Source organism: Anas acuta, chromosome 2 (genome assembly GCF_963932015.1).
Source record: "Anas acuta chromosome 2, bAnaAcu1.1, whole genome shotgun sequence".
NCBI lineage: Eukaryota > Metazoa > Chordata > Aves > Anseriformes > Anatidae > Anas > Anas acuta.
The window spans coordinates 27,763,926-27,775,760 of NC_088980.1; the positions used below are offsets into that span (position 1 = coordinate 27,763,926).

Below are 11,835 nucleotides of genomic sequence, written 5' to 3' on the forward strand. Positions count from 1 at the left end.
ATCCTTATCTCAACCCGTGAGTTGTTCTTTGCTTTACTTCTCCCCCTCCTCATCTAAAAAGAGGGGGAGTGAGAGAGCGGTTTTGGTGTTTAGCTGCCCAGCACGGTAAAACCACCACAGTCATTCACCACACTACTGCCATTTTGCAGTTTCAAAACATAGATAGATCTATGGTAGCATTGCTATGAATTTCTTCTCCTTTCACTTGTATCAGATGGAAAGACTTTAATGGAGTATTTCTTGGTTTATACCACTCTGAAAGGAGAATCAGCTTGGTATACCTTTTTTTTTTTTCCGTTTCACTGCATGGCAATTTATTCATTGTAACTGTAACACTGTAACATTGTAACATTATGTAGAGTCTTTTAGGAATAGTAATTATTTTATAATCAATAAACAAAAAAATATTTTTAGAGAATGGATATAATCATCTTCATACTGACTAGTCAGTTGTAACTGAAAGTTTTTATTTGTTCAAAAATGGTGAAATAAATATTTTTCTAAATATACATAGCAGAACAATGCATTGTCTTTGGCTTAAGTACACTGATTTTCTATTTAACTATGAAGGTATGGAGTCTCAGTTTAAAAAAAAAAAAAAAAAAAGATAGGATATCCTATGTTGAATGGCATTTGTCCAGTCAGCAGTGAAATGGGTACCAGCAAGAGCCAAATAAAGCAACAGGAGATTACTCCTCAGATATTCTAGAGACCTTCTGGCTTAGGGGCAATCCTTAGTAGGAGATTTTCACCACATGCTTGTCATAACACAGCATGCATGGGCCCATTTGTAAAATAAACACATTCATTCCAAAAACTGCTCTCAGTGAAGCTGTGATCATGTATTGTGGTAGAGAATCATCATCATTAGCGTTGAAAAATATTTTCATGAAGATTTTCTTGAATTTTGTGGCAGACATTTAAAAATAAACAAACAAAAACAAACACAACCTTCCACACAATATTTTATTAAATACCAGTACCAAAGTCATGAAAACTTTAGACCTCCTAACTGTACTCCATTCTTACTCTTCAGTATGGATGAATACCGAACATAGAGATGAACCTATCCAATGTAATTTGGATACATATTTACTCTTTCTTTCCAACTACAGTATTTTTATAGTTTAGGGTGTTTTTTGTTTGTTTGTTTGCTTGTTTGTTTGTTTTTCTGAGTTCACTGCAGATGGAAACTATTTCTGTTCATCTCAGACAGATGTTTAACATATTCAAAAAAGAGGGAGTTTTATGCTCACCAAATGCTGAATTAGGGCGTGAAAATATCTTTAACTTTTAGCACACAAACTGTGTGTTTGGGATTGGGTTTTATGATTTATTAGGTTGATAAGTCATTCCTCATTATGGTCAGTATTTTCTAAACTTCATTTCTCTGAAAAAATGTACAATTCATTCCAAAATAGGCTTTGAAACAGAAAGATTAAAAGTTTGGCTTCAAACAACAGAAAATCTGGAAAATACCAATATTTATTATAGTTCAATTAAGGCTGATGATCTAATATGATCTGGAATGACTTGGTGTTAACATATTTCTTTGATAGTAATTAGGAAAGGTAGAGAAGAAGTAAATAACAGGACTTAAATGCACTGAAGTTCAGGTCTCCAATGCAATTTATTAAAATCTGAATGAATTAATACAGTAAAACATAAATAGTCAAATGAAAATATGCTAATCATGAATAAGGCTTCCATGTCATATTTAGCCATGTAATATTTTTGTCCACTTAAAAAGTTAGACAATGAACAATGTCTTGGGCAGGAGTTCTTTAGCATACCACAGAGAACCATCTTACTACTTTTTAATATCTAAATCATTTTATGTTCAAACCTGGAAAAAAAAAATGAGTCTCTCTGATTCTTTTGAAAAGGATCATGGCATACCGTTATAGTACAGTGCTTTCATTATTTATCCAGAAAACACTGAAATAAAGCTAACTAGAAAACTAATTTACCAAAAGTAATGTTAGGAAAACAACTGAGGTTCCTCTGTAGCTTATCCACACAATGTAAGGAGGAAGCATGAAAATTGAATTAAAACCAGGGCTCCAAGTTAAAATGAATTTACTGAAGTAAACAGAATCATTTGAAAGGGTATACACTTCAGGTTTTTACTGTGAAACTGGTGTTGGTCTTCTGCAGTTAAAAAAAGCTTTGAGTTCAGTATGCTACAGAACAAGGAGAATGTTAACTAAAACTTATTTTTCTATTAAAGTTGATTATGTAGCTTCCAGCATCCTAATAGTAGTCCACTCAAAAAAAAAAAAAAATCACATTACCTAAATTATCCCCAGAACAATTTACTATATGCATACCACATTCCTTGTGCTCTACTGGTAGAAAGCTCCTGTCAGTTTTCTTGCTTATCCCCTCCCCAGTTCAAGATCAGTCTCAGTCACACTTAAGTCCCAAAAGAACTGTCATATAGATTCACTACAGTAATAGATCAGAGACATCAAAATGGGATCCAGGAGTCTGAGTGAGGTGTGTTGGCTCCTACAACAACCTGTAGGGAAATTCTGATATCCCCAAATGGGGGCACAATATAGAAAGGCACAACTTAAACCAGCTTAGTTTGTAAGTGCCTAAAACTAGCAACCAAGGAGCATGAGACTGCACTTTTTTTCACAGCCACTCTCTTAAGACTGCCAGAAAGTAAACTTGATCATCTCCTAATCAACTTCTAAGAACCTTTTCTGGAATCAGATGCCAAAAAGCCATCAAAGGCACATAAACCCATGATTTTAAAAGAAAAAATATATGTTTTTGAAGGAAACATCAAATATTTTTTAAAGAATCATCTGGTCTTGAATACACTGTACAATCTAATTCAAAACCTGAGAGACCTTATCTCTGAAGAGGTTTGTGCCACACTCTCACCTCAGGATGGTACTCCTTCAGAGGACGGTAAGATGTATCGGAGTACAGCACTTTGTACTCATAGTAGAAGGTCCCTAGCAAGGAGAAAGAAATGCACTAAATGGTCTTGATCTGATAGTGAGCACCAGGTAGTTTCATAAAGAATAAACTTTTTCATTATAAAGGTGGTCAGTGTCGTGGTTCCACTTGAGTGGGCAGCCAAGCTCCACCACAGCCGCTCTCTCACTCCCCCTCCTCAAAGAGGAATGGGGAGAAAATATGTGAAAAGGGCTCAAAGGTTGAGACAAGGATGAGAAAATCACTCAGTAATTATTGTAATAGGCAAAACAGACTTGGCATAAGGAGATAGTAAGATTTATTGCCTATTGCTAACAAGCGAGAGAAGTGAGAAACAAAGGAAAAAAAAACAAAAGCACCTTCCCCCACATCCACCCTCTTCCACCTCCTCCCCCCGAGCGGCACAGGGGAACGGGGGAATGGGGGTTATGGTCAGTCTACAGTGCTTCTTCTCTGCCGCTCCTTCTCGGTCACTCTCGTCCCCTGTGCTGTGGGGTCCCACCCACGGGATACAGTCCTTGATGAACTGATCCGACGTGGGCTTCCCACAGGCAGCAGCTCTTCCAGAACTGCTCCAGATATGGGTCCGTACCACGGGGTCCATCCCTCAGGAGAAAACTGCTCCAACTTGGCTCCCCCACGGGCAGCAGCTCCTGCCAGGTCACCTGCTCCTGCGTGGGCTCCTCTCCACGGGATACAGGTCCGGCCCGGAATCTGCTCCGGCAGGGGTCTTCCACAGGCGGCAGATCTCCACCGGTGCAGGGCCACCTGCTCCACCGTGGTCTCCTCCACGGCCTGCAGCGTGGAACCCTGCTCCACCGTGGTACTCCATGGGCTGCAGGGGGACATCCTGCTTCACCATGGTCCTCACCACAGGCCGCAGGGGACTTCTGCTCCGGTACCTAGAGCACCTCTCCCCCTCCTTCTACACTGACCTTGATGCCTGCAAGGCAGTTCCTCACTCCCTTCACTCTCCCAGCTGCTGTGTGGCGCAGCATTTTTTTCCCTGTCTTACATATGCTCTCACAGAGGCGCAAAACAACATCGCTTATTGGCTCAGCTCTGGAAAACAATGGGGCCCTTCCCAAACATGGGGCAGCTTCTAGATCTTTCTCACAGAAACCACCCCTATACCCCCCTGCTACCAAAACCTTGCCACATAAACCCACTACAAAGGAAAATACATTTTCCCTCATAAAACTGTTCATGTGGCATATTCCTCATCAGCTTTGACTCAAATTACCTAGAAAGATATTTTTTCATTGAAACAAGTAAGGAAATTATTGATTATAATGGATTTGTTATAATTTGTCAGCTTCTTTATTTCCATTACCTTACATGCTTACCTTAGAACACAACTGTATTTTTCACTACATAATAGTATGTATTTGTATTACAGTAGTGTTTACATGCTTCAAAGTAAACTGGAGCTGCATTGTCTTGAACATTTTAATGCTGTATAAAAACGACTGTTTTTGGCAATCTATGCTTTAAGCAGCAAAGGCAAAAGATGGGCAGAAAAGTGGGCACAATTACCGCAGAGTATCTGATAGTAGAGGGTAGAGAAATCAGATCAGAAAAGAAATGTAGTCTTACACAGACTACACTCTGCTATTTGTAATGCTATTTCTTAGCACGGAGAACATGCACTACCACTATTCCTACCTGCTAATTCCTAGCTTCAGGTGCTGAAGTGCATGCACATAGTTGAATTCATCCTTCCCAACATTGTTTCCAACACAGAAACTTTTGCTTTTTTTGGAAAGAACTTCAATTAGAAGGAACAGAAAATAATACATATAAAAAAAATCCACTCTGTCAGAGTCAGAGGTAAGGCTCATATTGACACGAACAGAGATAGTTGGATCAACACTCAGTGTGTTTGAAAAAACTCACTTTTCAGATGGTGTGTGAACAAAGGAAAATTTTGCTTCTAAGCTGCTAAACAATGAATCACAAAACCAACAATAACAAAAAAAAAGATACAAAAAACATTCTAATCAAAAACAAAAGGCATTTTATGAAAAAGTTGAGTAGATTTGTTTAAAACAAAGTTTTTAATTTCTGTAATTGTGCTCTGAAACATGTTTTTACTTCTGTTGATATGCGCCTTCATTTATGTGCAGCTGAGTGTCACTGTGCTGACCTGTGTTGAGAGATGATAAAGAAGCAATTGATACAACCCACTCCAGGCTTCTGCTATCCGTCTTTCCTATAGAACTCCAGCAGGAAAACCTCTGAAGTTTTCAAATACAGTAACTAAAATGGAGACCTACCATTCAGTTCTCATTGACTAAGGTGAAGTAGATTCAATATATCGATATATCAACAGAAGGTTATTGTGTTGTCAGGAGTGCAATGGTTAACATTCTCATAAGTTCCCAAATTGTATATTACTTTAAAGAAGGTTAAAATGTACTTGTTGTGACACCCCAACTACCTAATTACTATACTAACTAACTAACTATATATATACTAACCTAATGGTTAATGATAGCCTGAGCAAGATGAGTTTTGGTGAGCACTTTTTTATGTCTACTCTGGAACCCAGGAACAAGTTTTTTAGTTGAAACCTAACCCTTTTGACTTATTGTTGGTACTGCTTTGTAGAAGTTTGAGTAATAACTGCAGTATTTGAACATCTGTAGCAGTCCTGTGTTACAGAGAATAGTTAACCGATAATTGTATTATCTTCTCCAGTCTTTTCACCTGATACAGCACAGAAGACATATGCAGAAATATCTCTATTATAATGAAAACAAAACAAAAAAAAAAAAAAAAAAAAAACAGATAGAGAAAAGAGAGCAAGGGAAATAGCCAAATATTTATGGCTTGATTTTTATTAAAAGTATTTATGGATCTTGACTGTTTTCTTGATATGAGAAGGTTACTGTGTTAAGTAAATAAGCATTTATGAAAAGCAATGATGAAATAATACTGAAAATAGCTCATTCAGTTAATCAGGATCTGAGCAGTGTTATTCCTGGTAGAAATAATTGTTTTGTGATGTTTAGATTGTTTTGCTAGTCACAAATATATCTTCGCCTTTATTCCTACAAATGAGAAAATCTAACAGAGTAAAAATTGAATTTTTGAGTAAATTTTCACAGAATCACAGAATTGTCTAGGTTGGAAGAGACCTCAAGATCGAGTCCAACCTCTGACCTAACACTAACAAGTCCTCCACTAAACCATATCACTAAGTTCAACATCTAAACGTCTTTTAAAGACCTCCAGGGATAGTGACTCCACCACTTCCCTGGGCAGCCCATTCCAATGCGTAACAACCCTCTCAGTAAAGAAGTTCTTCCTAACATCTAACCTAAAACACCCCTGGTGCAGCTTTAGCACGTTGCCCCTCATCCTGTCACCAGGCACGTGGCAGAATAGACCAACCCCCACCTCTCTACAGCCTCCTTTAAGGTACCTGTAAAGAACGATAAGGTCGCCCCTGAGCTTCCTTGTCTCCAGGCTGAAAAAAAACAGCTCCCTCAGACGCTCCTCATAGGACTTGTTCTCCAGACCCCTCACCAGCTTCGTCGCCCTTCTCTGGACTCTTTTGAGCACCTCCGTGTCCTTCTTGTAGTGAGGGGCCCAAATCTGAGCACACTACTTGAGGTGTGGCCTCCCCAGAGCCGAGTACAGGGGGACAATCACTTCCCTAGCCCTGCTGGCCACACTGCTTCTTATACAAGCCAGGATGCTGTTGGCCTTCTTGGCCACCTGAGCACACTGCTGGCTTGTATTCAGCCCACTATCCACCAATACTCCCAGGTCCTTCTCTGCCAGGCAGCTTTCTAACCACTCAACCATCTTCAGACTTCCAGATCTAGAGGAACACTTTGGCTGCAGCCTGAAAGCCATGTGTACAGAAGCTCCCCCAAGCCAGCCAATCTTCTTCCCATGACCTGCCAGAAAACAGTTGTCCTGGTTTCAGCTAAGATAGAGTTAATTTTCCTTCTAGGAGCTGGTAGGGTGCTATGTTGCGGATTAGGATGAAAAGAGTGTTGATGCCACGCTGATGTTTTAATTGTTGCAGAGCAGTGCTTACCCTAAGCCAAGGACTTTTCAGCTTCTTGCTCTGTCCTGCCAGTGGGCAGGCTAGGGGTGCAACAGGAGCTGGGAGGGGACAGACCCAGGACAGCTGACCCAAGCTGGCCAAAGGGTTATTTCCATACCATCTGACGTCATGCTAAATAATATATAAGGGTGGCTAGCTGGGATGGGAGGGCCGTCTGCTCGGGGATAGGCTGGGCATTGGTCAGCGGGTAGTGAGCAATTGCATTGTGCATCACTTGTTTGTACACATTAGTAGTAGCAGTATTATTATTGTTATTATTTTTTTTTCCTGTCTTAATAAACTGTCTCTGTCTCGACCCACAGGCTTCATTTTCCTATTTCTCTCTTCCATCCCAGAGAGGGAGGGGGGAGGGGGAGCGAACAGCTGTGTGGTGATTAGCTGCCAGCCGGGGGAAACCACAACAGCAATGTAGTTATGTAACCAAATTAAAGCCAAAACTTTCAGCCCGGTCCTTGACCTGAATAAGGAGTGAGATCTGAATCCTGGCATTTATACATGATAGTTTATATGCAACCAAAGTAAATACTGTAGACAGAGGTCATGGCGCTAGATTTTGAAAAGTCGTGTATAAAGAAGAGATCTCAGAAAAGCAAATCTAAATAACATTAATGTCAAGAAAAGTCATTCTGATTGCTATATTCTTTATCTGTCGTGACTAGACAGATGAAAATCTATGACAGCAATTTTGACTTTAAGGTCATTTTCTTTTTTCTTTTATTTATTTCTCTTATTTATGTTTATTTATCTTATTTTAACAGGCTCTGTACTAATTTTCCTCACTGAATGACTAACAGAAATATGACCCATGTGCACCTTTTGTAGTTAATTCATTAGGTCAACTCTAACCACTAAGCCCCTTGTCAGGTTATTTCTCTTAGTGATAAGGAGCAATTAACCTTAAAACATTGAAGCCAGGTAGATGAGCCTATTCCACAAGGTCTCTTGGCTCCACCCTTGTTAAGTGAACTCTGCCAGCTGTGGATCATATGACCTTTGCTATATAGGAAGAATGAGGAGTTGTGGGGAATTGCCTTTCTAGGGGAACTTGAGGGTTAGGTTACTGACCTGGTGGAATGGACTTAGTGTTCTCCAGCAGGCTGTTTTTTCTTCATGTTTTCTGCTGTTTCTGTGAAATTGTTTTAGAGACTATAAGAGCTAGTTATGTTGGTGGTACCTTCTCAGTACAGTAAAACCCTGGTGGTACTACTTCACCGGGAAGTACTTTGGCAGTGACTTAAGTTCAGAAGTTGGCAAGTAAGTATTGCTGGGTTCTACGGTTGTTTCCTTCACCTTGTCTGTCTTCAGTGAAGTTACTCTACATGGATTCTAAGCTTCCTTCCCAGCCCTAAAAAAAAAAAAAATAAAATAAATAAAATAATGAAACAACCTCAGAAGCTTAAGTGCATGCAGGTAAGGCTGACTTTGAAGAATATTTATAAGTACTTGTTAACATTGAACAATAGATTGTATGGAAAAAGTGCGTTACTGTGAATTCTTACCTTGCTTTGTGGTAAGAAGAAACAGATCTGGGTAGATATCGGTGATGTTATCATTACTTTTGCAAAGTGTTAATTGTGAGAATGTGCTGTTTGTAAAAGAAAGGCTGTTCTCAAAACGCACAAGTCTAAAGACCTCAAACTACTACAAGTAGAGGTTAGAGTTTCAAGGAGATAACTTGAAAGAAAGAAATTACTGTTGGCCATCTCCACCGACCCCTCCATAGATGGGCTACCTGAAGAAAAATGGTGAAAGGTGTCATTGTTAATAGTTTCTGAGGTAGGGTCAGGGGAAGATTTGTATACCCACTTGTTCATTTGCCCTTTATTCTCTTCCAGGTGAGTTATGGTAGCCTTGCAAAGCTCTGACTATGCTTGTTCAGACGAGCGCGTTCTTCTCAGTATGTCTCCAGAACACACTTGAGGTTTTGTCAAAGTTTAAAGAAATCCTAAGGAGTGTCATGCACAGATATGTTGAGAGGTAGGAGAGTTATGTGTGGCAGGGAGAGAGTGAGAATATCTGGTCCCTAGAGTCCATCCAGCCCTGATCCTTATGTTTTGCACTTCCCCCAGTCTTGACTCTCTTCTTGGGGTTGCTTCCTGGGTTTGGACTACTGTCCAGACCCTCAGCCTCTTCCGCAACCTCCCTGAGAGCCTCAGATCTATTTCCCAGGGATACTGTGGGGGTAGGTGGCAGTGTGGGTGTCGGAGGCAGATGTCTCTTTCTGCTCCAAGCCAAGACAAGGGTCCAGCCCCTTGTCTCCTGCGGACGGTCTGGCCCTCTGTTCTGCATGCATACAATGGGGGCAGCCTCTACCCTTTGTCGGGACATAGGAGAGGGCTGCTGAGCAATGGCAGGGGCGGGGAGACCCCTCCTATCTGTCACCCTCAGAAAAGTCCCCAGTCCTGGTCCCTCCATAGATGGGCTCACTGAAGGAAAAAGTGTGAAAGGTGTCATTGTTAATAGTTTCTGAGGTAGGGTCAGGGGAAGATTTGTATAACCACTTGCTCATTCTCCCTTTCTTCTCCTCCAGGAAAGTTATGGTAGCCTTGCAAAGCTCTGACTATGCTTGGGACGTTCAGACAAGCATGTTCTTCTCAGTTTGTCTCCAGAATGCACTTGAGGTTTTGTCAAATCTTAAAGAAATCCTAAGGAGTGTCATGCACAGATGTGTTGAGAGGTAGGGGAGTTATGTGTGGCAGGGAGAGGGTGAGAACATCTGGTTCCCAGAGTCCCAAGGGTGAATGGTGGAAGGCACTTTGAAATCATTGCAAGTTGTTCTTGTATTCAATTGCCACATAAATTAAGGCCATGCAAGTACCTTCTACTGTTTCCTCTTCCTTTCATTTGTTGTCTGCTTACTACCAAATATTACAGATTTGGAGAAATGCCTTAAAACAACATTATTTCTTAAATATTTTTTTTTCCTCTCTCTAGGTCTGCCAGTAGCTGACGAAGTAGAAAAGTGTGCTTTTCTCTTTCATTCTTGTATAGAGTTAGAGGCAATGGCAATTTAATCCGTGACTGAGGGTCTGCAATGGTGCAAGTCTATCCTACTACTTCAAGTTCAGTGATGCAACCTGAGTTTACACTAATTAACTTTCAGGGATTGAACCAATTTAACACTTTTGGACTATGACAATTCTTGGAAAACATTTCCACAGGTTTATTTTCTTTTGCATTTGTTTGCTATCTCCATCTCATTCAAAGCAGTCAGGACTGCTTTGCTTCTCTCTTCTCTGGAAAAGTTCTCTGCACTAGGAACCATGGTTAGAATCAGAATCCTGAGCTAAGAGTATGATGAAAAGTGTTGCACTCCAAGTTGGAAAGTGGAGAGGGAAATGTTTATGTATACATGAGAATTGTACTCAAACAGCTGATTACACCTCTTCTGACACCTCAACAGATGCTCACACCTTTTATGGGAAAACTTTAAACCTAAGAAGCAACAGGCATTTTTCTACGTTTCCCTTGGGGATAGTATGTTCTTCTGTATTTTGCTTCTATACAAGCAGTTCAAACTTTTAAAGTCCCATTGTCAGTCATACAACTAAACAACCTTGCGTGGCATTACATGTTCCCCTCCAGATAGATCAAGCCCTGAATGCAAGATCAGACAAGTAAATGATGCCAACATGTAAAACTAATTTGTAAGTACTTTTTGGCGCTTTTTTAGGGACACTTTATGGGGCTTAACTGTCCTGCAGTGAGAAGAACGTCTTCTGGTGTAAGTCTTCCAAAGGGAAATGAAATTATCCTACCCAGATGAAACACCATCCAGAAGACACTTGAGTTGTTAGGGCCTGAATTCTCACTGAAACCAAAGGCAGGGATCTTACTGACCTGAAGAAAGAGGCTTTAATCTCTCCTGGCTTGTTTACTCCTGAAGGAGCATGAAAGAGACGCATGCCCTTGTATCTGAAGAGGAGGTGAAGGAACAGCTAGTGCAAGGAACACAAAAATCCATTGTGCCAGACTAATAGGTGGTTGGCTCTGAGCTTGGAGACTGCAACAGAATCACGTAGATTGGACTCTGTGATCTTGGAGGTCTCTTCCAACCTCTGACCTAACACTAACAGGTCCTCCACTAAGCCATATCACTGAGCTCTATGTCTAAATGTCTTCTAAGGACATCCAGGGATGGTGACTCAACCGCTTCCCTGGGCAGCCCATTCCCGTACCTAACAACCCTTTTGGTAAAGAAGTTTTTCCTCATGTCCAACCTAAACCTCCCCTGTTGCAACTTTAGCCCGTTCCCCTTTGTCCTCTTGGCAGGCACATGGAAGAATAGACCAATCCCCACCTTGCTACAGCCTCCTTTAATGTACCTATAGAGAGCAAATATATAGAGAGTATATATATTCTTTTTCTATATATGTATAGAAAGAAATATTTTGAAATTAGAAGTTGAAACTTGTAATTTGAAAATGACAAGAGAAAACAAAACAAAAATTTCAAACTTTCAGCTACATGTATGAAGGAGCATTAACCAAACTTTGTTTGAAAGCAAGCAGGGGCTGGACTAATAAAAACTGAATACACAATATTACTCCTAGTTCTCAGAGGGAGCATTACACCATGACTTGGAATGATGACAAAAGACTATGTTTTGTCACTAGGATAGTTAATCTGAATTTTTAGTCCTTCCTCAAATATCAAGCTATTTTCTGATATAGATTTTAATTCTAACATTGAATGTTTGACTTTGAAAACTCAAGTTTTGTTTTCTGTAGATTTTTTTCTTTTGCATGAAGCAATATATATTTACATGCACAATAAAAATGAGAAGTACGTCATATGCAGAA

General features: G+C 40.2%; 1 long non-coding RNA gene across 3 annotated transcripts; it reads left to right on the plus strand.

Annotated features, from left to right (window-relative positions):
* Positions 1–7,606: 7,606 nt before the first annotated feature.
* LOC137852370 (uncharacterized) lies at positions 7,607–10,901 on the plus strand. Of its 3 annotated transcripts, XR_011093786.1 has the most exons (5): positions 7,607–8,084; positions 8,177–8,287; positions 8,869–9,010; positions 9,564–9,710; positions 9,968–10,901. It is a non-coding gene; the product is annotated as an uncharacterized lncRNA (long non-coding RNA). The 3 variants fall into 3 exon arrangements; XR_011093784.1 differs by lacking the exon at positions 7,607–8,084 and having other exon boundaries at positions 8,098–8,287; XR_011093785.1 differs by lacking the exons at positions 7,607–8,084; positions 8,869–9,010 and having other exon boundaries at positions 8,098–8,287.
* Positions 10,902–11,835: the final 934 nt, after the last annotated feature.